Source organism: Pollicipes pollicipes, unplaced genomic scaffold, assembly GCF_011947565.3.
Source record: "Pollicipes pollicipes isolate AB1234 unplaced genomic scaffold, Ppol_2.1 Scaffold_6686;HRSCAF=7923_pilon_pilon_pilon, whole genome shotgun sequence".
Classification (NCBI taxonomy): Eukaryota; Metazoa; Arthropoda; class Thecostraca; order Pollicipedomorpha; family Pollicipedidae; genus Pollicipes; species Pollicipes pollicipes.
In genome coordinates, this window is record NW_023596921.1 from 9,317,445 (window position 1) to 9,344,932 (window position 27,488).

Genomic DNA, 27,488 nt, shown 5'->3' on the forward strand with positions numbered 1-27,488 from the left:
GCAGAGCTTGGATACGATACGAACGAGCCTCTTACCGTGGCCTGTGAATATGCGCCAGATTTGAAACTGACTGAACTTTTACGTAACGAAGTTCTATTTTCCTGGGATTTCTGCAAATTACTTGACCGCTCTCAACTCCATGGCTTCGGTTTCTGTTTGTGGGGAAATGGTGACGTTTTCTGAGAAATTCTTTGCTGGCATTACCGTGCCCAGACAGTCGATGGTAGCCGAGTCGAAGGTAGCAAACAATGCCAGTGGATCTTCCCGTCAATGGGAAACGCAATTTGTGGATGGCAGCTGTGTTATGATCTTCAGAACATCTGGTACCCAATCCTCTCGCTCTCAGGCTGAGGAGATACCCGTGCCTTTCAATCCCGCTATAATTACGGTTTTCTCTACGGGCCCAATGCATGGCTTTCATGTAGGACAAAAACATTCCGCGCCCTACAGCGGTCGATCATTCAGATATTTTATAATCCACCACTTGAACTCGTTTCCTGGCCTCCGTGGCCTTCGGTCATTCGTGCTGTATACTACATTTGCAATCATAATTCATGTACCATCAGAAAGGCCGAGTAGCCTGACATATCCCTTCAGCTCAAAAACGTTTCAAAATGTTTATGTGGGCTTGGCACACATCGGTTGATATATTACTGCAGGACAAATACAATTATGAAAAAATGGACACTTCGCAACACAAGCACAGTTGATGTCATTCACTCATGCAGCGGCGACGCATAACAGAACAACAGAGTCTCACTGTCAGAAGTGCTCTTCATTTGGCACACAACACGCTCGCGGGAAGCGCTCTCCACCTAAACCTATATCACATGAGGACACGAGCGGCATGTGGGCGGCGACGAGCGGCGCACGGGCGGCGACGAGCGGCGCTGTGCACCGCGGCGTGCGCCGCCCGCCCACTCGGCTATGGCACGCGCGCGCGGCCGGCGCGCGCTACAACCTGAGCTCACTCTCGGAGCTGGAGGAGGCACCGGCCAGCAGGTGGGAGCGCCGGTGCGCCGCCGCCGCCGCCGCCGCCGCCAGGCCACGCGGCACGTGCGGTGACATGGACGGCGAGCGCGTGTCGAGCGGCGAGAGCGCCGGCGAGAACGACGGCGACATGGCCTGCGCCGCGAACGCCTCCTGCGAGATGGGCGAGCGCGGCAGCGACGGCATCGACGCGAGTCCGAGACTAGAACGGGGCGGCAGCGGCGCCGCCACCGAGCGCGGCGCCACACTCGTCAGCAGCGGCGGCGGCCGCTTGGCCGCGCTCACCGCGTACGGGCTGGGCGCGCTGTCGTCCTTGAGCCGCGCGATCTCGGAGAACACGTGCGCCAGCGGCTGGTACTGTGGCCCCCAGTTGAGCAGGTAGTCCCAGTTGTAGCTGCCGGTCAACTCCTCCTCGCTGTGCACGATCGAGCTGAGCGAGCCCGTCATCGACGGCTGCGTCTCGTCCAGGCCGAAGGCGCGCGTGCCGTCCATGATGGCCTCGTCCTCCTCGGCGCCCACCGCCGTCAGCTTGGACGAGATCAGCTCGCCGAGGCTGACGCCGCCCTCGGCCGCGCCGCCCGGCCCATCCAGCAGGTGCACGCTGTCGGCACGCAGACTCTGCGAGCCCTTGTGCGAGTCGGCGCGCGTCGTGTCGATCCCCAGCCGCGCCAGGTACTCCTGCGTGTTCTGCGCACTCGCCTCCGACACGCTGTCGCTGTCGTGCAGCCGCGAGTCGGGCACGGCCAGCTGGCGCAGCTTCTGCTGCATCAGCGGGCCCTCGTTGATCATGCGAATCTCCTCGTCCTCGTCGCCGTCCTCGGCCGAGCCGCGCCCGCTCGAGGCGGAGCGGTGCGACTGTTCTGACAGCTCGGACGTCGTGTTGCGGCCTGCTGGCCGGCCGGCCGCGCCGAACGGATGGCCGATCTCGCTGTAGCGCGGCGGGTAGTGCAGGCCGGCCGCCGGCGCCGCCGCACGCAGGTCCGTGTCGAACGACGAGTCCAGGTGCTCGGCCATCGTCGGTTTGCTCACGCGACGGTTGCGCATGTGCAAGAAGACGAAGGCGGCACCGAACGCCATCACGATCAACAGCATGGCCACCAGCAGGCCGACGCCCCAGTCGGCCAGGCCGCCGCCGCCGCCGCCCGCCGCCGGCAGCCCGGTGCCGTTCAGCGATGGGTCCAGCACCACCTCAACGCCGGCTAGCGCACTCAAGCTGCCCGGCCGGCCGCTAGATGCCACAACCTCCAGCCGCTCGCTGGCCAGGTCCCGCCGTGTCCGCCGCCGCTCGCCCAGACTGCGTGTCACCACAATCTCGCCGCTCGTCTTGTTGACGCGGAAGAAGCCGTGCGGCGTCCGCAGGTGGTACAGCACCACGCCGTCGGGGCCGCGGTCGCGGTCGGTGGCCGCCACGCGGCCCACCACGTAGCCGGGCGGACCGTCGGCCGGCGCGCGCAGTCGGTACTGCGAGCGCACAAACACGGGCGCGAACTCGTCGACGCCGCGCACCGTGACGCGCACCTGCGCCGTAGCCGTCTGGCCGCCCGAATCGGTAGCACTGATCGTGAAGGCGTACACGTCGCGCGCCTCGTAGTCGAACACGGCGGCCGTGGTGACTACGCCCGAGCCCGGGTCGACGCGGAACCAGCCGCCGCCGCCCGTCAGCGTGTAGTTGAGCCGGCCGTAGCGGCCGCGGTCGGCGTCGTTGGCGTGCGCCGTGAACACGGGCCGGCCGGCCGGCTCGTTCTCCGTGGCGAACGCGTAGTACACCGGCTGCGGGAAGCTGGGCGCGTTGTCGTTCTCGTCCAGCACGCGCACGCGCACGGTGGCGAGCGCTGAGAGCGGGTGCGCACGGTCGCGGTCGGTGGCGCGCACGATGAACCGGTACTCGGCCAGCCGGTCGAAGTCGAGCCGCTTGCGCAGCCGGATCAGGCCCGTGTCGCGGTCCAGCTGGAACACCTCGTGGTCGTTGCCGGACGTGATGTCGTATACGACGGCCGAGTTCTGGCCGGCGTCGCGGTCCGTGGCGTGCACCTGTAGCACGGCCGAGCCCACCTGCGGCGGGGAGGTCACACGGGTCACACGGGAGGTCACGCGGTCAGCCGCGCGTGCCAGCGCCCGTCCGCGACGGTCGCCATACACTCGTCGGAACCACGGCGCTGAGACGCATGTTGCAAAGGCGGGCACAATGCAAGCTTTCCGCGTGGCAAAGCTACCGCATGCGTGATCCGTACGAGTAGATATGCAGGAGAAGGGACTCTTTGAAGAATATGCAACTAGCCAGCAAGACCTTGCCAATGCCAATGTCAGCAACCAAACAGACTGCAGACGCGAATAATTTGAAACTCGTCGTTCCAACAAAGCGGCGATGACATTTCGGTAACGCCATTGATATTCTGCATAAAAGTGTCAGTTGACTTTATATTCATGGACACTTTCAGCATGACAGTACCGCTGCCAGCACGTCGGAAGACCATATTAGCACTGTATAATAGCTTGGTGAGCGCAACATATTACCGAATTTTTCCACTCGTCTGAGTATCTCACCAAGGAGAACATTGTTTTAACAAGCAATTATTTGCACAGCCATTGAGCATCGGTTTTTCACTTCCTCTCTACACAAAAGGTGCGCAACTGGTCTGTCAGCACGGCTAGGACCGCTGCGTGGTCAGCCACTGCGGCGGCGAGCCCGTACCTGCGCCAGTTCGCTCACGGAGGCTGTGTACTCGGACTGGTTGAACTTGGGCTCGTGGTCGTTGACATCGGTGACCTGGATGACCACCTGGGCGGTGGCGTTCCTGGCGGGCGTGCCGCGGTCGCTGGCGGCCGCCTCCATCACGTACTGGGCGCGGTGCTCGCGGTCCAGCGGCCGCAGCAGGATCACCTCGCCACTGGTGCTGCAATGAAGAGAAGGATCAGCACCACTGCACATACGCAGTAACGTGTTAAAAGGCACAGTGTATGGGCGTTTACACGCGCTAGACACGCATAGTCAGAATTCACGTACGGACAAACACACACAGGTATGTAAAATAACTTGGGTTTACGAATTTTTTCGAATTTGTCGATCTACTGGAAAGCATTCTGTATTCCATGTGGCTGGGCCCTGCGCACATTTTGACTCGAAATTCCCAAACAAATGTTGCCATCTGCGATAGACAGAACACTTCGTTCCATGACCGTGCGCTACCTGGCTATCTGGAACATGCCGTCCTCGTTGCCACTGACGAAGGAGTAGTCGATGTTGCGGTTGTGACGCGACTCATCCATATCCTCCGCAGTGATCTTCATGATCACGTGACCCATCGGCGTATCCTCCCCTATACTGGCCCTGAGGAAAGCAGAGTCAGCTGTTCAGGAGAAATGACGCGAAAATTCGGCACCTCTCCTCTTGCATTCCTACGAAAATTCGCCACATCTCCAGCATAAGTTCTTGTAAGAATCCATGTGGTCTACGTCAGTGAAAATCCTGTGTCATGCGGAAACAAGTCAACCCACCCTGTCGTTCTCACGCTCGCCCACCATTCCTAAACTTCAGCACGGTTTTTTAAGACAATCCGCCTGTCCATCCCGCCGCACCCACCTGTACACCGTCTGCTCGAACTCCGGCGCGTGGTTGTTGATGTCCTCCACGTGGATGGAGACGGCGGCAGCGGCGCTGAGCGACGCCCGGCCGCCGTCCCGCACGCCCACCACCAGCTGGCGCACCGGTCGGCCCGGCTCGAAACGCATCGTGGTGTTGGTGAAGAGCACGCCCGTGTCAGGCTCCACGTAGAACTCGGTGGTGGGCGTCAGCAGGAAGAAGGTCAGACGGCCGTTGTCGCCTAGGTCGCGGTCCGTGGCGGTCAGGCTCAGCACCTGTGGCAGGTCAGGTAGGGGGTCAGAGAGATTAACCATTGGTCAGACGGAGGTCAGGGTGACCTGACACAATACCTAAGGGAGGCCAGGTAGGGTTCAGACAGAGGTCAGGAAGATGTAAGGCAAAGGTGGTCAGACCGGGGTCAGAGAGAGGATAGACAGAAGTGAAACAAAGGTCAGGCAAATGATAGACAGAGGTCAGGCAAAGGATAGACAGAGGTCAGGTAAATGATAGGCAGAGGTCAGGTAAAGGATAGACGGAGGGCAGACAGGAGTCTCGCGGAGATCATATGACCGGCGCCAACCCGCAGAATCCCCCCACTCCCTGTCCCACTCCTCCAATGTCGCCTGATTCAGTGCATGCCTAGACTCTGGACCAAACAGCCTGTGTCGAAGCATACATTCACTCTCTACCAGATGGTCAGCGTCCCAGCAGACTTTCGCTCCGAACCGACAGTCTGCCCCGCAGCAGACCTCCATTCACGGACGCTCTGCCTGCTCTACAGCAAGCTTCCACCCAGAGTAGGGTCACCTGCCACAACATACTTCCCATCGGGGCCCGCCAGCATGCCTCCAACCATGCCCCCACCCTGATCCCTGTCGGGTACCTCACATTACTCTTCTGCGCCAAGGCTAACAGCGTACCTCTGCGCCAAGGCAACCGGCAACCAAGGCATAACAATGTATCTCTGTGCCGAGCCTAACAGCGTACCTCACACCACACCTCTGCGCCGAGCCCAACAGCGTATCCCACACCACACCTCTGCGCCGAGCCTAACAGCGCACCTCACACCGCACCTCTGCGCCGAGCCTAACAGCGTACCTCACACCACACCTCTGCGCCGAGCCCAACAGCGCACTTCTACGCCGAGCCTAACAGCGTACCCCACACCACACCTCTGCGCCGAGCCTAACAGCGTACCTCCACGCCGGGTCCGCTCATCTCCAGCACGCCGGCCGAGTATGAACTCTCCGAGAAGGCTGGCCGCTCGTCGTTCACGTCCAGCACGTTGATGGTAACATTGGTCTCCGCCAGGTGAGCCGAGTCCGAGGCGGTCACGCGCAGCACATACTGCTGCCGGGCCTGGATACGGGTGGCGGCGTCAGGATGCACTGCTATCAATGGAGCCAGAGTGAACACAGCGGGTGCCGTCCCCGGATATTCACAGGGCGGTTGGGTGCACAGATTTTGGCAGGGTCTGGTAGAATAGCAGTGCTGGCAATGCCGGAGAATTCCGCTCCCAACAGCTTCAAGCATAGCACAGCTGTAACCTTATCTGGACTTTATTTCGATAAATTTGCCGCGAAATGGCTGCTTCCGTCCCTGCAAAGCAAGACTGGGTGGCGCTGGGCAGGCTAATATGGGCCTCACGCAGGCAGGTCATGAACCCCACATGGACCTCAGACAGTCACGCCACATCCCTCGCGCGAGAAGACCTGACCTGGCCGCCGCGCGGCTCCCCCTTCAGCACTGACCTCACGATCCAGCGGCTCCGTCAGCGTGATCTGGCCGGTGAAGCGGTCGATGGCGAAGGCGTCCTGGCGCGCCGCGCCGCCGGCGAAGCTGTACGTCAGCGCCGGATGTGTGTCGACGTCGTTGGCCGTGACGGCCGTCACCACGGCGCCCACCTGCGCGCCCTCGCTCACGTTCGTGACCGAGTGCGGCGGGAACGTCGGCCGGTTGTCGTTCACGTCGATCACGCTGATGCGCAGCGCGCACGAGCCGACCATCGCCGGTCGGCCCTGGTCCGTGGCGACGATCGTCAGCTCGTACGAGGAGCGGATCTCGCGGTCCAGCACGATGTTGGTCCTGACGACACCCGAGAACGGCGACTCGATGACGAACGCGTCGTCCAGGTTGCCTTCCAAGATGCTGTAGACCACGCTGGCGTTGGGTCCCGTGTCGGCATCAGTCGCTGATACCTGTGGAAGGTAAAAGTCTAGAGTGGAAAAACCGGTCGGCGCCTCTCAAAAAACACGTCGCTATATTCCGGCGTGATTCAACGTGGCGGTGGCGGGTCGCAGATGTCCCTGCCTCACATAGTGCCTGAATCGTTTCGTTGAGACACAAGTCACTCATTTCAATCTATCAAAATCCGAGGCAATATAACTGTACCACAAAGAGATTAACGCCTACCTATGCATAACATACCTTCAGCAGCTGCACCTCACCGGGGGAGGGGGAGATGGAAGCAGGCAACAAGTGGGAATAAGCAGCCGCTGGCGAAATTAAACGAGCCCCGGGTATTCCCGGCTGGCGTCTTTATCCTGCTCTGCCCCGCTCACCTGCACCACGAACGTGCCCTTGTTGTTGCCCTCCCAGACAGCGCTGATGTACTCGTCCTGCGTGAAGCGGGGGGCGCTGTCGTTCTGGTCCGTCAGCTCCACCAGCACTGAGGCGTACCTGAGGCGGGCGCCGGCCCTCTCACACACGTGCATGCACACACGCAATGTCGTCTGGGCGGCTGTGGCTCAGCTGACGCGGGTTTGTTTTAAAATTCAGCATACACTTTGCTGAAGCGTGTTGGCCGCACAGAGACGGCACCACACACCTTAACAGACCGGTGATATCAGCATCGCTTGCACCACATACTGAAGATCACGCATCAAGTCCTCACTGGTGAGGACTGGACAAGTCACAACACATCTGTGTACCTAGCTCCAGGAACCACTGTGATGACAATGACCAGGGCAGGCGCCTGACCCTTTGGCAAACGTCTGCCTACAACCCTACGCTTGCAGTTGCGTGGTTCCCTGTGCTTGTGAGCCACGTGGCCGCCCGACTCCTCATCCACAATGTGGTGGCATCGCCAGCTCGTGCGCGGCTCACACATCAGACCCACAGTCTTACCCATAGAGTGGCGTGGCGCCCTCGGCCTGCGAGACGACCACCAGCCGCAGCTGTCGCGTCAGCTCGAAGTCCAGCCGCTGCGGGTCGCGCACGCGGATCAGCCCGTTGTTGGCGTTAATCTCGAACGTGTCGTCCTCGTTGCCGGAGCCGAAGCTGTAGGTGATGCGCTGGCGGCGACCGTCGCTGCGCACGGCCGTCACCTGGCGGCCAAATGGGCAGGGTCAGGTGGGGTCGGATCATGCCAGGTCAGATCAGGTTAAGTCAGGTCACCTGCAGCAGCCGATCAGCACACGGCAACCGCTCACTGAGAACAGCCGACTCGCAGTTACAAAGAAAGGAAATGGACTAACGGAAACGGAAACGGAAACGAAAAAGGAAACGGGCACGGACATGCAAGTTAATTCGATGCCCACAGTGGGCTGGCAGCCAGATGGGAGAAACGTAAATCTCACTCTAGTCCGGGTCGTGATGAGGCATCGTTTATTTACGAGCACGCCACGTTTGCCTCGGCGCGTGCCACCATGCGGGCCGCGTGCAGCAACGGTGCCGCAGCCGGCCCCACCGCCAGGTCGTACCTGGACGACGTCCGTGCCGGCCGGGGCGTTCTCGGCCACGGAGCCGCGGTACGTGTCGTTCTGGAAGCGCAGCGTGGTAAGCTCGCGTTGCTCGCCGACGTAGATCTCCACCAGCCCGGAGGCCGTCTGCGGCGGACTGCCGCCGTCTCGGGCGATCACCTGCAAGGCGCAAGACGCTCTCAAAGGCCGTCTAACCAGGCGAGTAGAACGCCCCGAGTCCACCGGTCGTCGCGATCTCAAGCTCCCGACGCATGCTAGCAGCCAGATGTATTTTTGCAGGAGTTGTTGTCGGGATACAGTGTGCAGATGATGCTTCCTCTAAGTTCGCTCGACAGCAGGTCGCACTATTCAATGATTTAGGATGCAATTGACACACGCACGACACAGCTGCGCCGACAAGGAATTCAGTCGTGTGGTATGTCCGGGCCAGACACACATCTCACCTCCAAGTGGAACAGCCGGCCCGACTCCTTGCTGAGGGACCCAATGGCCTTCACTACGCCCGTGTCCGGGTGGATTCGGAATGGGCCGTTGGCCGGCTGGTTTGTGAAGCTGAAAACGATCGCACACGTTACTGACGTTCGTTTGCAGAAAGAAACCGGCGTAAAAGCTGTGCACATGCGACCATACTGCTTTGAGGACTGTTTGCGATAACAAGCTGCTAAAATCGTAGCGCATTTTATGTTTTCAATTAAGTTTGCAAGACGCAAGGTCAGCCGGATATGCCGCGAACCACTCTTGAACATCAGAGATGAGTCAGCGTGAATATATATCACGTTAAGAGGAAAAGGGGATTTCGGCCCGTCGGCTATGCTGCAGACTGTAGAGTATTACTGCAGTGTCTGCACCTACTGCACTACGTCCCTCAAGACGATGGGGTAGGACCAGCGACTTGTCCATCAACACTGGGTTCCGGGCTGCCTCACAGCGGTCTGATCTAGACCGAGGGACACCTCGCCGGGGGAGGGGTGGGGACGGCCAGACCCACACCGGCCGACCAGCCGGCGGTGGCACGCCCGCTGACCTGTAGCTGATCCGGCCGTTGGCGCCATCATCCTCGTCGACGGCCGTCACGGTCAACAGCTCGGCGCCCTGGCGCGTGTGGGCCGGCACGCGCGCCGTGAACGGGTAGCGCGCCAGCACCGGCCGGTGGTCGTTGGCGTCCTCGATCGTCACGGTGACCGTGGCGCGCGTGGCGCGCGCGTTGTACTGGCCGCCGTCCATCGCCTGCACTTCGAACGTGTAGGTGGACTGGCGCTCCCGGTTGAAGGTGCTGCGGAGGATCAGGTGGGGTCCGAGCATCAGCAGGGCGCACACCGCAGCCACTCTGTTACAGCGTTGGCTGAGAAGTTGTCGTTTGTCTCGCAGATTACCGCATATGTCTGGTGAAAACGCGCAGGTAGGTGATAGCGAAAGTAATCTTCTACCACGCTCATGACATTGCTTGAATGAAAGGCCTAGGAAATGGTAACAACGGTTACAAAGCCTTTAATAAAACTGGTTCACCGAACGCTTCAGCTTGGCGGAAGCTACACTTACTGACCACTGGAAAAACCAATTGCCACCGGAAGCTTTAGAAGTACGCTTTGAAAGCAATGTGCATCATAACCACAGGGAGTTAAACGACATGTCATGCTTTGTGTGCCAAGTGTGCGAAAATACAACGCACTGCCCTGTTTCCAGGGGAAGAGGGAGGAGGTGCCTATTGCACCCGCTCACCCAGCCGTGGTGATCTTGCCGCTGTCGTTGTCGATGCGGAAGCGCCACTGGGTCTCGTTTATTGATGCTGTAGGTGATGCGGCCGTTCGGCCCGCTGTCGTCATCCGTGGCCTTGACCGTGATGACGTCAGTGCCCAGGGCAGCGTCTTCGGCCACCTGGGCCTGCAACGGGCAGACGGAGGTTCAGCGAGGCTGCACAGGCCACCTTACTCTCGCTGGCTCAGAAGCCGGGCCACCATGACAGCTACGTTTCTTTTTTACTGCCTAGCATATCCACAGATGCCCCGTGTCACAAGATGAGCCCAATGAAAACGGAAATGTCCGCGTGCATAGTCAAAGCAGGAGCCGGGGAAAAATGTCCGAAGAAAATTTCTTCCCTCAAGGCCTCTTACGTTGAAATTGAAATAAACGCATAACTCATAAACGTTGGGAACACTCACGAAGCCAAACGAGAACGACTTCGCAGAAAGACAATCACAGTCATAACACCCCAGAGACCTACACTAATAAGCAGCATATTTCCTGGAGCTGCGCCCCACACCGCTCGGCCGGCCCCGGGCAGGGCGCAGGCTGACCTGGTACTGCCGCCGCTGGAACACGGGGTCGTTGTCGTTCTGGTCCTGGACGCGCACGTGCAAGTCGCACGTGGCGCGCCGGGCCGGTGAGCCGCGGTCCTGCGCAGTCACCTCCAGCCGGTAGGCGTCGCGCACCTCCCGGTCCAGCGGTCTCACCGAGAGCGCGCCAGACGCCGTGTCCAGCGAGAACTTGTTGCCCACGTTGCCGTCTGCCGCAGAGACGCGCAAGTCATGGCATGATACACATATCTCGTTGACGAGGAATGTTCAAGCGCGGCAAGTCTGCTCGCTAGAAAAATGACTGCAATAAAATTACGGCATTTTACGTGATATTTTTACAGCAGGCACGGCGCTACGCCGCAGATGTAGCCACGACTGTAGCCAGTGCAGCTGCAGCGTTACCTCATAAAAAGCTGCAAAGCCGGGTACGAACTCTGCACCTTTTAAAAGGTCTTCAGGGGCCTTCAAAGGTCCTTTGCATCCGTATACATTTCCCCCCCGTTACCGTGTCGGCCCATGACGCCACACGTGGCCCCTAGCTGCCCCTCCCCTCACCGGTGATGCTGTAGATGATCTCGCCGTTCCTGCCGCTGTCAGCGTCCACGGCCACCACAGCGTGCACCACAGCCTGCTCGCTGTTCTCTGGCACGCGCAGCGGGTAGCAGGAGCCCCTGCGGCGGGTCAGGTCAGGTCAGGTCAGTGCTCCGCCGGCCCGTGACCACCGCCGGCCGGACTGGGGCCAGGAGGACGGCCCACGCCATCGAGCGGACGGCCCAGGCCGGACTGAGGCCGGGAGGACAGCCCAGGCCGTACTGGGGCCGGGAGGACGGCCCAGGCTGGACTTAAGCAGGGAGGACGGCCCAGGCCGGACTGAGGCCGGGAGGACGGCCCAGGCTGGACTGGGGCCGGGAGGACGGCCCAGGCCGGACTGGGGCCGGGAGTACGGCCCAGGCTGGACTTAAGCCGGGAGGACGGCCCAGGCCACCGGCCGGGCCACGGCGACTCGGAAGCTGCACTAGCGCAAGGCACAGGCAGGCGTCTGTCAGGACACGCTGACACGGCCGGCTGCGGTGCAAAGCTCACGGAGTGCACACTGGCCGCGACCGACGCCGGCGTGCCGTGGTGCGGCGGTGCCGCACGGTGGCCAAAGCAGCGTCGGCTGACGGATCAAAACGAGGAAAGTTCCACATGCCAGCGGCCTGGCCTCATGGCAAGCTCTCAGGTGTGACTGAATTGGGCGACTTTGCTGGGACTGGAATGAGCATTAAACGGCACCAAACACCAAGCACCAAGACAGCACCAAACAACTCTTTAGGAAAAATACTCGTGTCATTCCCACCGGTATTAGCTGGGGAAAAAGTATTTCCTTCAAAAGCATACCGCACAACTACGAAGCAGCCATAAAGAGTGAGGGTGACCCAGTCCCCCAACTTTCTTGCGTAATCTAACAATGCGCCTATGGAGTTGCATGTAAACAACGACGTTCAATATTGAGATGCTCTTCCAATCGTTAATCTGTGGCTGGGCTGCTAAAACACGCGACGTCGCTGAAAATTTCCTGCGACAACTTGTTAACTAATGGGGCATATTTCTTGTAAGACATGGTACAAGAACGCACATCATTCCAAAACTTACTTGAACTCTGGTGAGTGGTCGTTCTCGTCGAGCACGCCGACGACGACGGTGGCGGCCGTCGAGTCTAGGCGGAGTCGAGTCGAGGCGGGCGTACACGGTCAGCACGTGGGTGGCGTGCGTCTCGCGGTCCAGCCGCGCCGCCGTGCTCACCTCGCCCGTGCGCGCGTCCACGCGGAACATGTCGCCGGCCAGCCCGTCCGGAATGTGGTACGTCAGCCCGCCGTCGCCACCTGTCGGCAGCGCGTCGAAGTTCGCTCCGTACCTCCCGACGGGGCCGCAGCTGCGGCGCATTGTGCGCCCCCGCAGTTCATCCCACTCCTGCTATTGATGTGGGGTGATTTATGGCGCGGCGAGATAGCCCAAACGAACTTTTATTGCCGGGATTTGCATTCCAGGAGTCTTGCACACCGAGATTCTCGTGGCGTTGTAATGTAAATAGCGACCCGCTGCTGTGATCGCTGCTCACCCGCCGCTGTCCCGACCGCTGTCACGAACTCAACAGCGGCCGTTGCTCATCTTCGTCCGGAGTTCACCAGCAACAGCGGTCACCCAGTCCCGGCCAGAGCTCACCAGTGGCGGCTACCCGCCTTCGTCCAGAGCTCACCAGCAGCAGTGGTCCCTCCCTCTTGGCCAGGGCGCATCAGCAGCCGCTACCCACCCTCGTCCAGAGCGCACCAGCAGCTGCTGCCCATACTCGTTCAGAGTGCACCAGCAGCCGCTAACCACCCTCTTCCAGGGTGCACCAGCAGCGGCCACTCCCCTTCGTCCGAGGCGCACCAGCAACGGCCACTCACCCTCGTCCAGGGCGCACCAGCAGCGGCCACTCACCCTCGTCCAGAGTGCACCAGTAGCGGCCACTCACCCTCGTCCAGAGTGCACCAGCAGCGGCCACTCACCCTCGTCCAGAGTGCACCAGTAGCGGCCACTCACCCTCGTCCAGAGTGCACCAGTAGCGGCCACTCACCCTCGTCCAGAGTGCACCAGCAGCGGCCACTCACCCTCGTCCAGGGCGCACCAGCAGCGGCCACTCACCCTTGTCCAGAGTGCACCAGTAGCGGCCACTCACCCTCGTCCAGAGTGCACCAGCAGCGGCCACTCACCCTCGTCCAGAGTGCACCAGTAGCGGCCACTCACCCTCGCCCAGAGTGCACCAGCAGCGGCCACTCACCCTCGTCCAGATCGTCGGCCGAGACGCGCACCACGAACGAGCCGATGGGCGACTTCTCGCTGACGTTGGCCCGGTACAGCGCGCGGCCGAACAGGGGCCGGCTGTCGAGCACAGGCTGCACAGTGACGCCAACGACAGTCGAAGTCTGCTGCATCGGCTGGCCGTGGTCTGAGGCCGTCACATTCAGCGCGAACTCCGTCTGCGACTGGCCGTCCAGGGGCTTGCCCACAGACAGCAGACCTGCGAGGCACAGGCGGCTGTCAACCCGTTGTGTTTTGTTGGCGCCGGGTCGGCCCGGCCGACGTCGCAACGTCTGCTGGCAATCGGGTGAAGAGAGTCAACCTAGCATGGGATGGTCACGCGGCAGCACTGTACCGTACGTAAAGATCACCGCAGACTTGGCTGGCGAGAAGGCCGGATGCCAGTTATTCAAAGTTCGTGGAAGTACCTGTTTTGAAAAAGCAGTACCAAGCATAACAAAGAACTTGGAGGAAAAACACTCAGCAAAGCACTCTTGCTCTTCTTAGGAAGTTCTCTGAACCCAAAACCACGCGTGCAAAGCATTCATTATCAAAATGTCAAGAGAAGAACACCGATGCCGCACATTTCTTACTTGGAATAAAGACAATGAGCGAATCACATACGTTACACAATACGCTTGTGGTATTGGTGGCGGTGGCGGCTCACTTCTTTCCACTATGACAAATCAAAACGCTCGATAGATTAGCAGCCACAATCTGGGTGTCTTCCTTCCCATAGTTGGCTTTTCTAAAGAAGGGCACACGTGGAGGACGCCGTTTCTCGCGACCGGAAATCGCCACGGCCCGCAATCCACCGCCAGCGCATTGTTGACAGCCGTGCGGTGGCCTGCTGCACCGACCAGTGGTTAGCCAAGGACTGGTCAGGCATTGCGGTTGTGGCAACATGGGCCGTAACGACCTCCGCACAGACTAACGAGCTTAGGGAAACCGCATCCCGACGTGTTCCGCAATAAAGCCGAGGTTTATTGACGTTGCACTTGTTCACTAATGATGCGGCAAAGATGAAGCTTCGTGCACGGCTTCGCGGTCGCGCGCGGAAAGAGACAAAGTGTAGGGCGAATTGTACCATGCCTAGGTTTAGAGGTCAGACACACCATGCTTTCTTTGCGTTTGCCAAAGACATATCGTGAAAGAGCCCAATTGCAAAAAGTGTTAACGACGCCAGGCATTTTACCATGATCCTAAAGCTGAGTCTTTGGAAGCGGTTTTTTTACAACATGCTACGTTCCGAGCATTAGCTCGGTGTGCAGCCTGACTTGTCAGGGTGCGGCAGGATGCTGCCTGGCGTGTGCTATCACGCCGTGCCGGATCATCCAGTTCTCGGATGACGGCGATCACGGCATCATAGGCGCTCTGCAACTTCTGAGATCATGCTGTATTCAAAAGATCCCATGACTTGCAAGCAAATTTATGCCAGGAACGAGCATCAGAAGCCAAGGTCGGAGTCGGAGTCGTTCTGTTCTCCGTTTTGAGCAGATCCGTAAGCTATCTAGAGTAACTCTGTAACTAATGCGTGACCGCAAAAAGTCTTCTAAGTGGATGCTATGAGCGCGAGCAGATTTATATTTACGTGACCGCAGAGATGTCGCCCGCGGCTCTGAGACCCACGACAACCAAAAGCCTGTACACAGATTGCCGGCGACCTGAGACCACCTAGTCAGCACAGCACAGAGCTGGGCACGAATAACCATTGCAGTGGATGCGTTCTTAAAGCCCAATAACTTACTACCTCCGAGGGGAAACGGGAGGGGCGATCAGGCCACTCAGCGGCCCCACGTGCCGCCAGACTGCCTCGGGGACGGGGGAGGAAGTAGTCCACTCACCGGTCTCCTCATGCAGGAGGAACACCTGGTCCGGGTCGCCGTCCACGATGCGGTACGTGACGCGGCCGTTGTCGCGCGAGTCCTCGTCGACAGCGATCACGTGCAGCAGCGGATGGCCGACCGGCTCGTCGCGCTGCACGGTCAGGCCGGCGCCGCCGGCGCGCACGAACACGGGCGCGTGGTCGTTGACGTCCTCGACGATGATCTGCGAGGTGACCGAGGTGCTGAGGCGCGACTGCTCGTCCTCGCCCTGGTCCGTGGCCGTGACGATGATGGTGTACTCGGCGTGCTGCTCGTAGTCGATGGCGTCCCGCAGCGTGAGCGTGCCCGTGTACTGGTCGATGGCGAACGCCGGCTCTGGCGACTGCTGGCCCAGGCTGTACCTGAGGGGGGGGGGGACGGGTCTGTTAACACCAGCTCTGGCACTTCTGGCCCAGGCTGTACCTGAGGGTGGGGTGGGGTGGGGAGGTCTGTTGGTGGGGTAGTGGGGTGTTCTCTAAGATAGCTTCTAAGGCAATAAAGTTATTAAACTTAGGATCAATTCAAATTTCATCGACCTAGGATCACATACGACGGTCAGACCGAGATCAAAACCAGCCTGATTTTTACCCGCGATTTTTTTGTATGGGGTAGCTTCTGGTGCTAATTTTGAATTCACTCATAACATGGACTGCAACAAAATTTTACATGGACTTCTTAAAGGTCAGTGTAGGTCACTGGCGTAAAATGACCTAGGTCAGTGTTTGATCTAAAGAACAGACCGCCCAGCGCCAACCCTGATACTTAATCCAACACAAAAATCACAACAATTTTTTTCTGGTCACCTTGACGTAATCAAGAGTAAAATATGGTCAATGACCTTAAAATAGAGCACCAGTGACCTTTGGCTTAACACAGGTATCTGGATTCAACGCGATTGCATGAGGAGGTCTGGGGACATTTTCAACACCAATATGAAGTTTGATCTTGTTTGACTTTCTTTGGCAGAAGGCCATAACCTAGGAATCTTAGATTTTAATGCAATACATTTCATGTAGAGGCTAATTCACCCCGTGAGTTTGGAATCTCTAGCTCTATTAGTTTTTGGGGATCTCGAGGGTCAAGTTGAGCCCCACCCGGGCGAGACTATTCCAACGGGCCCCCGGGCGAGTGCTAACGCGTGTTGTCTCGGTGCAAGGATGCCAGATAGGTCCTCAGTTCTTGGGCAGCCCTCCGATCGGCAGAGTCTCCACGACTGGCGCTGGCTGCTCCGATCGCCGTCGGGGTCGTCCCCGACCTTGACAGCGCAACATCGCGTGCTCGCGGCCGGGCTTCGGTCACCCGCGTCGGCTTCTGCTGCTTCGCGTCTAGCCACTGAGGCCGCTGGGACGGACTCCCGGACGAGGAAGCGATCCTCGGCGAAATCCAGCTCACGGCACGGATTACATGCGAGACGGTCGGCGGAGCCGGAGACAGCTGGACCGGGCACGCCCGCCAGCCTCCTCGGCAGACGACAGCGGCCCCAGAACCGGACAAGAGGGCCCGCGGCTACACAGACAGGACCTACGCCTCTCTGTGAAACGGCCTCCGCGGTGATGTCACGGCGGCACCAACTCGCACCGATCATCCATCGGTGGCCACCGACGCCGCAGCTCAGCGCAAACGTCAGTCCGGCTCCCGTGATGAATTATACCGGCAAACAAGCGGCCGCTCTATGCCGAGCGAGATTTGCATGTCGCATGAGCAGCTGCTTGGGCCCCGGCTACGGTGATGGACATTGTCGATTCTGGGTTTCGAAGAAATAAGACGTTTGATGGCCATATCGGTCACGGTCCCCGGAGCCCTCCCACTGAGTCGCCGATCAAAAGGCCCGACGATTTTCATCCCTCATTTTCAGTCAGTGCCAGACAAATCGCTGCATTCTTAACCGCATCGGTGTCATTGTGTACAGATGCAATGTAGATAAACTAAACGGCATCGCTATGCACCTGGTGCTTCTTAAGTGCAGCCTACAGAATGGATGCATGTTGTCCCAGGCTGTTCTAAGACTCCCAGGTCTCCGTAAGTGGGAGCACACGTTTTGCCACATACGCAGGCGATAGCATTGGTGATGGTTGGTCCTGCTTCCCTGCCTTCGTCTCCACATCCTAGGCAAAGATCGTATCCGTTGACCCAAGCACTATTCCCCTAATCCGGACGTCATGGCAAAAGCGGGTACCGAGAAGCTGCTTTTCGCAACGGGTACCGAGAAGCTGTTCCTCGCAATGCCCGCAATAATGGCTACCACCCTCGTCTGGAGAACTGCGAACACGCTTGATATGCGTGACCCCTGACACCCGCATCCAACACGAAATGTCGGCCCACCCAACCCCCTCATCTGACACTGTGTGTCGATCCACGTGAATCACGCATCCGGACACTGCATGTCAGCCCACCTGACACCGGACGCGACCCGCATCTGACACCGCAAGTGAGTCCACCTGACACCCGTACCCAACACCGCCTGTCGGCCCACCCGCGCCTTTATCTGACGCCGCGTGTTTACGCACCCGACTCCCGCTTTCGACGCTGCGTGTCGGTTCATCTGACACTCTTGTCTAGCACCGCATGTCGGTCCCTCTGGTATACACATCTGACATCGCGTATCGTCCCCCTGACGCCCTTATCTGACACCACGTGTCGGCTCACTTGACGCCCGCAACTGACACCGCGGGCCGGCTCACCTGACACCCACATGTGACACCGCGTGTCAGCGTACCTGACAATGCCGTCGGGGCCGCTGTCGCTGTCCGTGGCCGTGAAGTTCCAAACAGCTGAGCCGGGCGCCAGATCCTCGGCCACAGAGAACAGGATCAGGTCCTCGGCGAAGGAGGGAGCGTTGTCGTTTACGTCCTGCACCAGCACGGTGACGGCTACCTCACTGTTCTGCGGGTTTGTGGCGCTGGCATCGACGGCCGAAATTTGCAGCTGGTACTCGGAGGCCATCTCGTAGTCCACCTGGCGGCGGCGACACGCACTTGCGTCAGACGCCGGGATGGAGACCCAGGAGTCCAGACACGTGTTCAATTCAGCCGCCGGAGCAGCGAGTCACGACACGCGCTCATGTTAGGCGCTGTGACGGAGTGTCATGACACACACTTGTGTTAGCCACTGGCGCAGAGTGTCATGACTCGCGGGGGCTCCGATGGAGCCGCCGGTGCCGGCCCTTCCCGGCTCTCACTCGCGGTCCGTCTGTTGGCATGGCGACCATGCTGTTCAGCTGCCACCGGGATGAGACGCCACTCATGTGGGCCGTCCGGGTTCAGTAGTTCACTGACAAACACGCCGAAAAAAACGCCTTTTTGCCTGCGATGGGCGTGACGATGGCAAATATCAGAGTTATCGTGTTCGATATCAGAGCCTTGACGAATATAGACGGAATCCCATTGAAACACCTACCAACGTGAATGATTTTTGATCATGCTCGTCTTTATAGCTCTGCTGGCGAAAACCGTTCGTTGATTTAGCCTGCAGATATTTTTTGACTAGCATGCCTTGGAAGCCTCTGAGCAAAAGTGATTTTTGGGGATATTCGCGATTTCTCAATTCCAGACGTCCTTGTATCAATTCCATCTAACACTGTTTGACAACACTGGATTAGTCGGCAATAAAACGGACAATCTTCTGATCGAAGCAGTAAGCTTTTCGGAGAGTTGAAAATGTTTACCAGTGCTGAAGGCGGTTTGCAATTCACGAAGAAAAAGCGGTGCAACGGTTGATGTCGTTCATTCTATACTACCCAGTCACTGGCAGTCCATTACAAGCACATCCCGTGATCCACGTCCCATCCATCGACGGCGCCGGTCGTGCTTCGAGTGCATCTGATGCCCAGCTAACACAACCCCAGTCTTCACACAACTGAGCCCAGACAGAGCAAATGCCAGGCCCTTACATTTCGTTTCGTCACGGACCCTGTCACTGTGACGTTCTATCCAGGCTGAAGACATCACGCCGGAGGCGTGGCTTCGGCAGCGGTCCCCTTCGCCACCAGCACAGCGCGGGGCTCTCGCTCACCTCTCGCGTGGTGATGAGCGCGCCCGTCGCCCGGTTGATGTCGAATGTGTCGTTGAGGTTGCCGCTGAGGATGGTGTAGGTGACGCGGCCGTTCTCGCCGGCGTCCCGGTCAATGGCCTCCACCATGCCGACCTGACGGACAGCACCGTGTCCTGTCACACGCTCCTGGACGCTTGATTAATTACGCGGCCGACGCCGCATTTCGGACGTCAGCTCCACGACAGTTGCATGCGGACATTTCTGCAAATGGATGCCTGCACTGGCGAGAATGCAGTTGGTTCGGAGGACAGCATGCCGCGCGGTTCTCCGCGATGCAAGCCATGGCGCGCTGCTGGCGGTGGCGTTCGAACGCCAGGCTTCCTGCTAACGACCGCGATATTTTCGGGGGCAGGGCAGCGCAATTACGTGCACGATGTCCGCGTTCGCAATGCAAGGCAGGATTATCAGATGGGTAGCGTGGATCGCTGACATGCGACTTCTAGTACAAGTTCACGGAAGCGGATGGAGTCGTCGTCCTGTGAGTGACCGGCGCAGCACGTCATTTACAGGATGTGACTGACCGGCGCAGCATGTCACTCACAGGATGTGAGTGACCGGCGCAGCACGTCACTCACAGGATGTGACTGACCGGCGCAGCACGTCACTCACAGGATGTGACTGACCGGCGCAGTACGTCACTCACAGGATGTGACTGGCCGGCGCAGCACGTCACTCACAGGATGTGACTGACCGGCGCAGCACGTCACTCACAGGATGTGACTGACCGGCGCAGCACGTCACTCACAGGATGTGAGTGACCGGCGCAGCACGTCACTCACAGGGTGTTAATAATCACGTTAATAATCGCCAACGCGATAGGTCGGCGCCACAGCGCGATCACACGCAGCGGATTGGCCAGTGGCCCCACCTGGAAGCCAATCGGCGAGTTCTCCCGCACGGTGAACGACAGGCTAGAGGTGGTGAAGGTGGGTGAGTTGTCGTTCAGGTCCAGCACGTTGATGGTGAGGGGGTGGCTGGCCTGCCGAGCCGGAGCGCCGCCGTCCCGTGCCACTACCTCCAGCCGGTACACCGCCTTCGCCTGGGACACAAGCACACCTCCAGCTGCTGAGTCTGCGCTCATCCGTTTCACAGGTTCGCTGAGACCCCAGCTGCACAGCAGGCCCGCCAATGCCAGGCTAGTGCCAGTCGGCAGGTCACGCCAGCACGCGGCTGACCTGACAACGCGCCGCTGGCAGTCCCACGAACTCACGCTGGCAGGCCTGCTGGCAGGCGGCGGCGGCCTGCGGCATGCATGACCGAACGTTGGCGGCAGGGCCGTTCCGACCCCAGCTCGCTATAGCATATGGCTGGGACTGCTGGGACCGAACGTCGGCGGCAGGGCCGTTCCGATTCTGGCTCGCTACGGCATACGGCTGTGATTGCTGTGACCGCACGCCGGCGGCAGGGCCGTTCCGGGCGCACATCGCGCACGGTTGGCAGTCCAGACGGCGCACGTCCGAGCTGGTGGGCGTACCTCGTGGTCCAGCACCCGGGTGGTGGAGATGACGCCTGTGACCGAGTCAATGCTGAACGCACCGTCCACACCCGCGTCCACACCTGCAAGAGGTCACAACGGTGTCGTCATTGGCATGCAACCGCCTATTCAGGCGGGTTGGATTTGAAAATGCTCTGTGCATACTCTTACAGAAGACCGGTCATGCTGTTCATACATACATATTTACAGCTGAGGTGGCAGAAAATCACTATGCGCGTAGAGTGGCTCTTATCTTCCAGTTCCAGGAGTGCAAGACACAGGAATGTACGGCTATCGAGCCCCACCCACCGGCCTCCCCTCCGTGTCACTGCCGAGGACCACCCAGACGGATTGCCCGTTTGCCGGCGCTAATGGTCCGCGGTCAGCCGGCACCTGAACATGGACAGCCAGCAAACGCTCCACGCGGGCCCGAGATAAGCCGACAGCAGCCACTCATAGGCCTCATGTCGACACTGCACACCGGCCTGAGATTTGTGTCCTATCACCGACTGATGGCCGTCTCTGCAACAGTCAGGTGCCAAAGCCCGCACTGGGATTTGTGATCACGTGAGCCAGGGGCTGGAATGGCCTACTGCATACATGCTCACTCATTTACCGTTGTGTCATAATGAAAAGAAATCAGATGTTCGATAGAAATCATTGAAAGCACCCGGACCTGAGCATAACCGCACGCCATATCTCCAATCCCGATCTCTATGGGCTACTGGTTTGAATATCAGCACATAGCAACAGTCCCACTGGTCGCGCGGTATGCATTTAGCCCTCGTTATCTCCGCCAATTGTGGTGGGTCTGCACCAACAACGTCAACATTGGACGCCGCCGCTCGCTGCACACACGTAGCCCATACCTTGCCTTCACAGGCGGCTCTGCGGGTCCCCGCCCGCTACCGGAACTCGAGCCGGCACCACCCCTCCCCGCCCCCTCCTGAGGCGCCCGCGACTCTCCCGACGCCGGCTGTGGGCGTGCCTCCCCGTCCCCTCCAGAGGCGCCCGCGACTCTCCCGACGCCGGCTGTGGGCGTGCCTCCCCGTTCCCTCCAGCGGCGCCCGCTGCTCTCCCAGCGCCGGCTGTGGGCGTGCCTCTCACCCCCTACGGCGGCCCCCGCGGCTCCCCCATCGCCGGGCCATAGGCGTGCCTCCCCGCCCCCTCCAGTGGCGCCCTCGGCTCACCCGGCGCCAGACTGTAGGCGATGGAGGCGTTCTGGCCCAGGTCAGCGTCGGTGGCGTGCACCTGGACCACCTCGGAGCCAGCCTGCTGCTCCTCGCGCACGCTGATGACGCCGTCCAGCGGTTCCACGAACTGCGGCTCCGAGTCGTTATCGTCCAGCACGCGGACCTGCGGCGCACGGAGACGGTCAGTGGCCGGATCCGCGCGGTGCTCCTTCCCGCTGAGCAGTGCACCGCAGACCTGCGGCGCGCGGGGCTGACCAGCGGCTGGATCCGCGCGGTGCTTCCTCCCGCTGACCAATGCACCGCAGACCTGCGGCGCGCGGAGCTGACCAGCGGCCGGATCCACACCTGTGCTTCCGCCTGCTGACCAGTGCGCGGGTGGTGAGCTGTAACGTTCAGCGTGCTACGCACGACGCCCAATCGACGCCTGCACGTGGCGGCTGGACACGCAGTCTGGGGTGGATGAGTGTGCTGAAGCGTGCCAGCCAGTGGGTTCGGGGCTGGAAAGCCGCACCAGACTCGACGGGGTGGCGTCAGCGAGCTGTGAGGCCGCAACAATTATCATGTTGTGGTGCGGATGGAGTGACAAATCATAATGCTCCCGCGTCGAAAAAGATCCAATATGACGGAGCAAGGTGGTGTGAAAGTCTGTGCGTGCACACAGATGGTCAAAACCGTCGACACACCGTAAGTGTGGAACGCGTGCCTGTTGACGCCCAGTGGCAGTCGCGACGGATGCATTCTAGAGCAAACCTGATGATCATCACACTTATCCTAACTCCACCCGACGCAACACGAGGCCGGCACGTCGCGGTGAATGTGCCAGCGCCAGTGTCGTTACCTTGACGAGCGCGGAAGAGTGGCGCGGTGGGGAGCCGTCGTCAGAGACATCTACCGAGAACTCGTACAACTCGATCAGCTCGCGGTCCAACTCGGCGGCTGTTCTCACGGCGCCTGAGGACAACACAACGTTGGTCGTCATGGTACTTATTGACGTATTTGGCCGCTTTCATCAACTGAAACCCTTAGGAACCTGCCCAGAGGTGGGTGAGCCGAACACGTCTGTTTAAGCCTATTGTTTCCATGCGTCACCATGATGCTGATGCCGAACACTCCTAAAAATCTGGATGGTCAATGGACGATACCCTCCCCCCCCCCTCCCCGTCCTTCTTCCGACATTCATGTTGATCCTGATACGCTCCTTAATGTGAGCCGAAGCCAGTGAAAGCTCACGCTTTGAATTTCGAGCCAACACCCATCAATTGAGAGACCAGCAGCTTAAGCCGTCTGTGCTCCTACGAGTGTCAACACAGCAATACATGCAAGCAAGGAAACCAGTAGAACATTAGCCGCACACACTCACGCACACAGACGCCACAGATTACGAACAGCTCGCCGTGACTTGTCAGGCTCCTTCCCAGGCGCACGTTCGCACCAGCAATCCCCGTGAGGGTCCTCCCCGAACCCTCTCGGGCCGAGGTGGTGACGGCTGCCGGCTTTGGCGGATCGGTGACGCGGTGCTCCAGGCCGCTGGCGGGAGGCGCGCTGGCTGAGCCGGCGCCGGCGGGCCATCCGCTCGCACTCCGCTCGGCTTCGGCTCGCCAGTGTCACCCGGTTTTTTACGACAGTAAGCCGCGGTCGCAGTCTGATGGCCCGATAAGCCAACGCGACTGAGACGAGGCCCCGACCGGTCGGCCAGCGCTGTCCAGCATTCCGACGATCGGTACTTCTACCCAGTGACTGTTATGGCACAGATCAGCATGCTGAACAGGAGCAATGGGTGCCGATGAGGATGCTTAACCCTTGAGTGGGCACACTCCGCGGCTTGGAACGGCTGATCTCGAAGGCGATTATCTAAGTTGTCAAATCACCAGGAAGCATCGCCAGTGGTGCACGATCTTAGAGACGTATAAAAACGTTCAAATGCACAGTACGGAATCACATGACGAGAAACAAATGCATTCAGGCTTCAAGCCGTTTATCAGCCTCGCTTTTGCCCGGATGCTACACGCATGAGGCGTGCTCTCCTGGTGAGCTGGATAGTGCGTGATGCACGTTCGTGGTCTTGTGATCGGGCAGGCACCAGCTGACCCTGTGCCTCATCACGAGACAAATCGCGCGCCGCATCAGCGGTGAAGGGAGCCTCCAGCGTCTCCAGGCAACACCGTGCACGGGACTCCTGCTATTTGCGTCGGCATGCCAGAAATAATCGCCTCATCACTTGACACCCATTGACACCGCATAGTAAACGATGCAGCATTTGCAGCGCTACGCTCCACCTGTAACCTGTGCATTTCTGTGGCCGATGGTCATTGTCTATCTCGAACCACCACACCACACACGACTCTTCAAGTGAGAGCAGCCAGCGTCACACGGATATCCCCATCTGCGCGTCCCTTTCCCCCCTACCCCCGCCGAGCGGCCTGAGCGGGCCCGACCGCCCGCCTCGCCAGGCGGCTGTCTCCCGCCCCAAGCCCGGCCGCCGGCTGCAGCGCGCCGGCCGGTGAGGACGCTGCGCCCCGCCCGGCCGGAGCGCCGCCACGCTCCGCTGGCGCCTGCCGGCGACACTCAGCCGTGCTTAGCGAGATGGCCGCGACAGTTGTGGTGTCGAGTCGGCGCGGATTAATCACACTCCGTCGCCGAGTGAAGTGTCCGGAGCGGACTGGGCTGGCGACGCGCAACCATCTGCGGTCGACGCGGTGCGACACCGACACCTTGTAACCTGCTTAGGCCGGCTTAGTGCGCGAGCCCTGCGCTGCGTCGAGACCCGGTGGCCGCGCGCGTTCCGGGCCCTCCAACGGAGCCTGTGCCACGTCACAGGACAGCATTCCGACATTGGCCGCAGCCCTTGCAGGCCAGGCGGCGGCGCTCGCCGGCATCTGTCGCACGCGGTGTATTCGGACAGCGTGTTGACGCGGTTGAGGGTGAGTTGATGGAGCGTCCCAAACCCGAGTGTGTGTGTGTGTGTGTGTGCGTGTGGGGGAAGGGGTGCCTGACTGTGTGTGTGGGAAGGGGCGGGGGGGGGGGGGTGCTGCGGTTCTCAGTGAGGGTTGGGCGGAGCGCCACTAACCTGTGCGAGACATGGCAGGAGCGCCGCTGCCTAGAGAGGCAGCGGGCGGACCTGACTGGGCGGTGGACAGACGGAGCGTCGCTGACCTGCGTATGGCGAGGGTGGGGTTGGGTGCGTGAGGCGTGAGGAACGCCACCGACCCGCAGATGCGGCGCGGTGGGCGGAGCAGCACTGACCTGTGCGCGGGTCCACCCGGAAGCTGCCGTTGGCCGGGCTCAGGCTGTAGCGGAGCGAGGCGTTGGCGCCCAGGTCGCGGTCCGTAGCCGACACTGAGCCGAGCGCCACGCCCACCGCCGAGTTCTCCGACACGGCGAACTCGTACGTCTCGTTGCTGAACTCGGGCGCGTGGTCGTTGACGTCGAGCACGCGCACGACCGCGCGCGCGCGCGCGCTCCGCTCCGGCGTGCCGTTGTCGGTCACCTGCACGGTGAGGCGATGAAGATCGACCGTCTCGCGGTCCAGCTGGCCGCGCAGGTACACCCAGCCGCTGTTGGGGAAGATGCCGAACAGCTTGCTAGGGCGACTCGACCAGCCGGTACGTGAGGCGCGCGTTATTGCCCGTGTCGGCGTCCGTGGCCGTCACCTGCAGCACCTGCGCGTTCACGTCGAGGTCCTCGCGCACGGCCACCTCGTACTCATCGAGCTCAAACGCCGGTGCGTTGTCGTTGAAGTCTTGCACGTCGATGTGCAGCGTGAGGTTGGCTGAGAGCGGCGGCGAGCCCATATCCGTGGCGGCGATCACCAGCTCGTACTCGCGCCGCCGCTCGTAGTCGACCGGCTTGGCCAGCGAGAGCGTGCCGTCGCGCGCGTTGATCGCGAACGCGTCATCCGGGTTGCGCAGCAGCCGGTAGCGCACGCGCCCGTTGTCGCCCGAGTCGAGGTCGCGCGCGTGCACGGCGTAGATGGCCGTGCGCAGCTCGGCGTTCTCCGGCAGCGAGAGCGTCGCCTCGAGCGACTCGAACTCGGGCACGAAGTCATTGACGTCGCCGATGGTCACGTTCACCTGCGGGCAGAGGCGGCGTCAAGGTGCAGGGCAAGGCGGCAAAGGCGCGTATGGTCAAGGGCTGAGGCAAAGGGCAGGTCAAGGTCAAGGGCTGAGGCAAAGGGTAGAGGCGCGTAAGGGGCTGAGGTAGAGTAGATGTCGCGTCAGGGTCTAATGTAGAGTGGGCGTCGCGTCAGGGTAAAATGTAGGGCAGGTGTTGCGTCAGGATCAATGGTAGAGCAGGTGTCGCGTCAGGCTCTAAGGTAGAGCAGGTGTCACATCAGGGGCTGGGGCAGGGCACAGGTGTCGCGTCAGGTTCTAAGGTAGAGCAGGCGTAGCGTGAGGGCAAAAGGTAGAGCGGGTGTTTCGCCAGGATCTGTGGTAGAGCAGGTGCCGCGTCAGGGTCTAAGGTTGAATAGGTGTCACATCAGGGGCTGGGGCAGGGCACAGGTGACGTCAGGGTCCAAGGTTGAATAGGTGTCACATCAGGGGCTGGGGCAGGGCACAGGTGACGTCAGGGTCTAAGGTTGAATAGGTGTCACATCAGGGACTGGGGCAGAGCACAGGTGACGTCAGGGTCTGAGGTTGAACAGGCTTCACACTAGCTCCTGATGTAGGAGACAGCAGCGATATTAACGGCGGCTGTCAACGCCTGATGCATGAGGACAGGTGCTGGCCAATCTATAACAAGGCGTTTGACAGCGCTGCTCCGGCTGATAACAATAATGGGCTGCAGTAACTCCCGAATGTACCTTGTTCACTTAAACAAACAAGGGTAGATAACCGCTCGCTATTTGATCGCCTTGATGGAATTCTTCGATCGGTCCAGCAATGAAGAGAATGCCATTTTGCCTCGCGGTTGATGCCTAACGAAGACAACAACAAAAAAACAGAACAAACGGAGGCATTGGCTCCAGTTATTCTAGTCTTCTTGCTAGTTCAGTGACATGTACAAAGCGATTAGTCGCACAAACGCGACGTTTCTTTGCAGCGTTCTGCACCGCCTGGCTGCATCGCAAAGATGGACGTAACCCAATCAACCGACGGGCTTCACCAAGTGAAGTGCAGGCGACGGTGATCGGATAAAGTGCAGATGACGGTGATCAGATAAACCACGCAGAAATAACAGAGTTAACCGAAAAGGACACGCCGAATGAACCAGACGCACTTTACCGAATCAATCAACGTCAAGGAAAAATCGCATTGGCAGGCTGATGCTGTCAGATGACTGCGTTGCAGTGGTGCGGTTTGGCGCGCCAACGTGCTCCAGGGTCACTGACCTGCACGGACCCGGCTAGAAGTGTCTGTGGTGGCGCTCCCGCTCCCGCTCCCGCTGCCCTGCGTGTGACCGTAGGTGGGGGGGCCGGCCCGACATGTCGACTGACCTGCGTGTGACCGTAGGTGGGGGGGCCGGCCCGACATGTCGACTGACCTGCGTGTGACCGTAGGTGGGGGGCCGGTCCGACATG

General features: G+C 60.0%; 1 pseudogene; it reads right to left on the bottom strand.

Moving 5' to 3' along the window:
* Window positions 1–1,065: 1,065 nt before the first annotated feature.
* The window catches only part of LOC119107420 (protein dachsous-like), a 76,888-nt pseudogene continuing 50,465 nt past the window's right edge, over window positions 1,066–27,488 (bottom strand).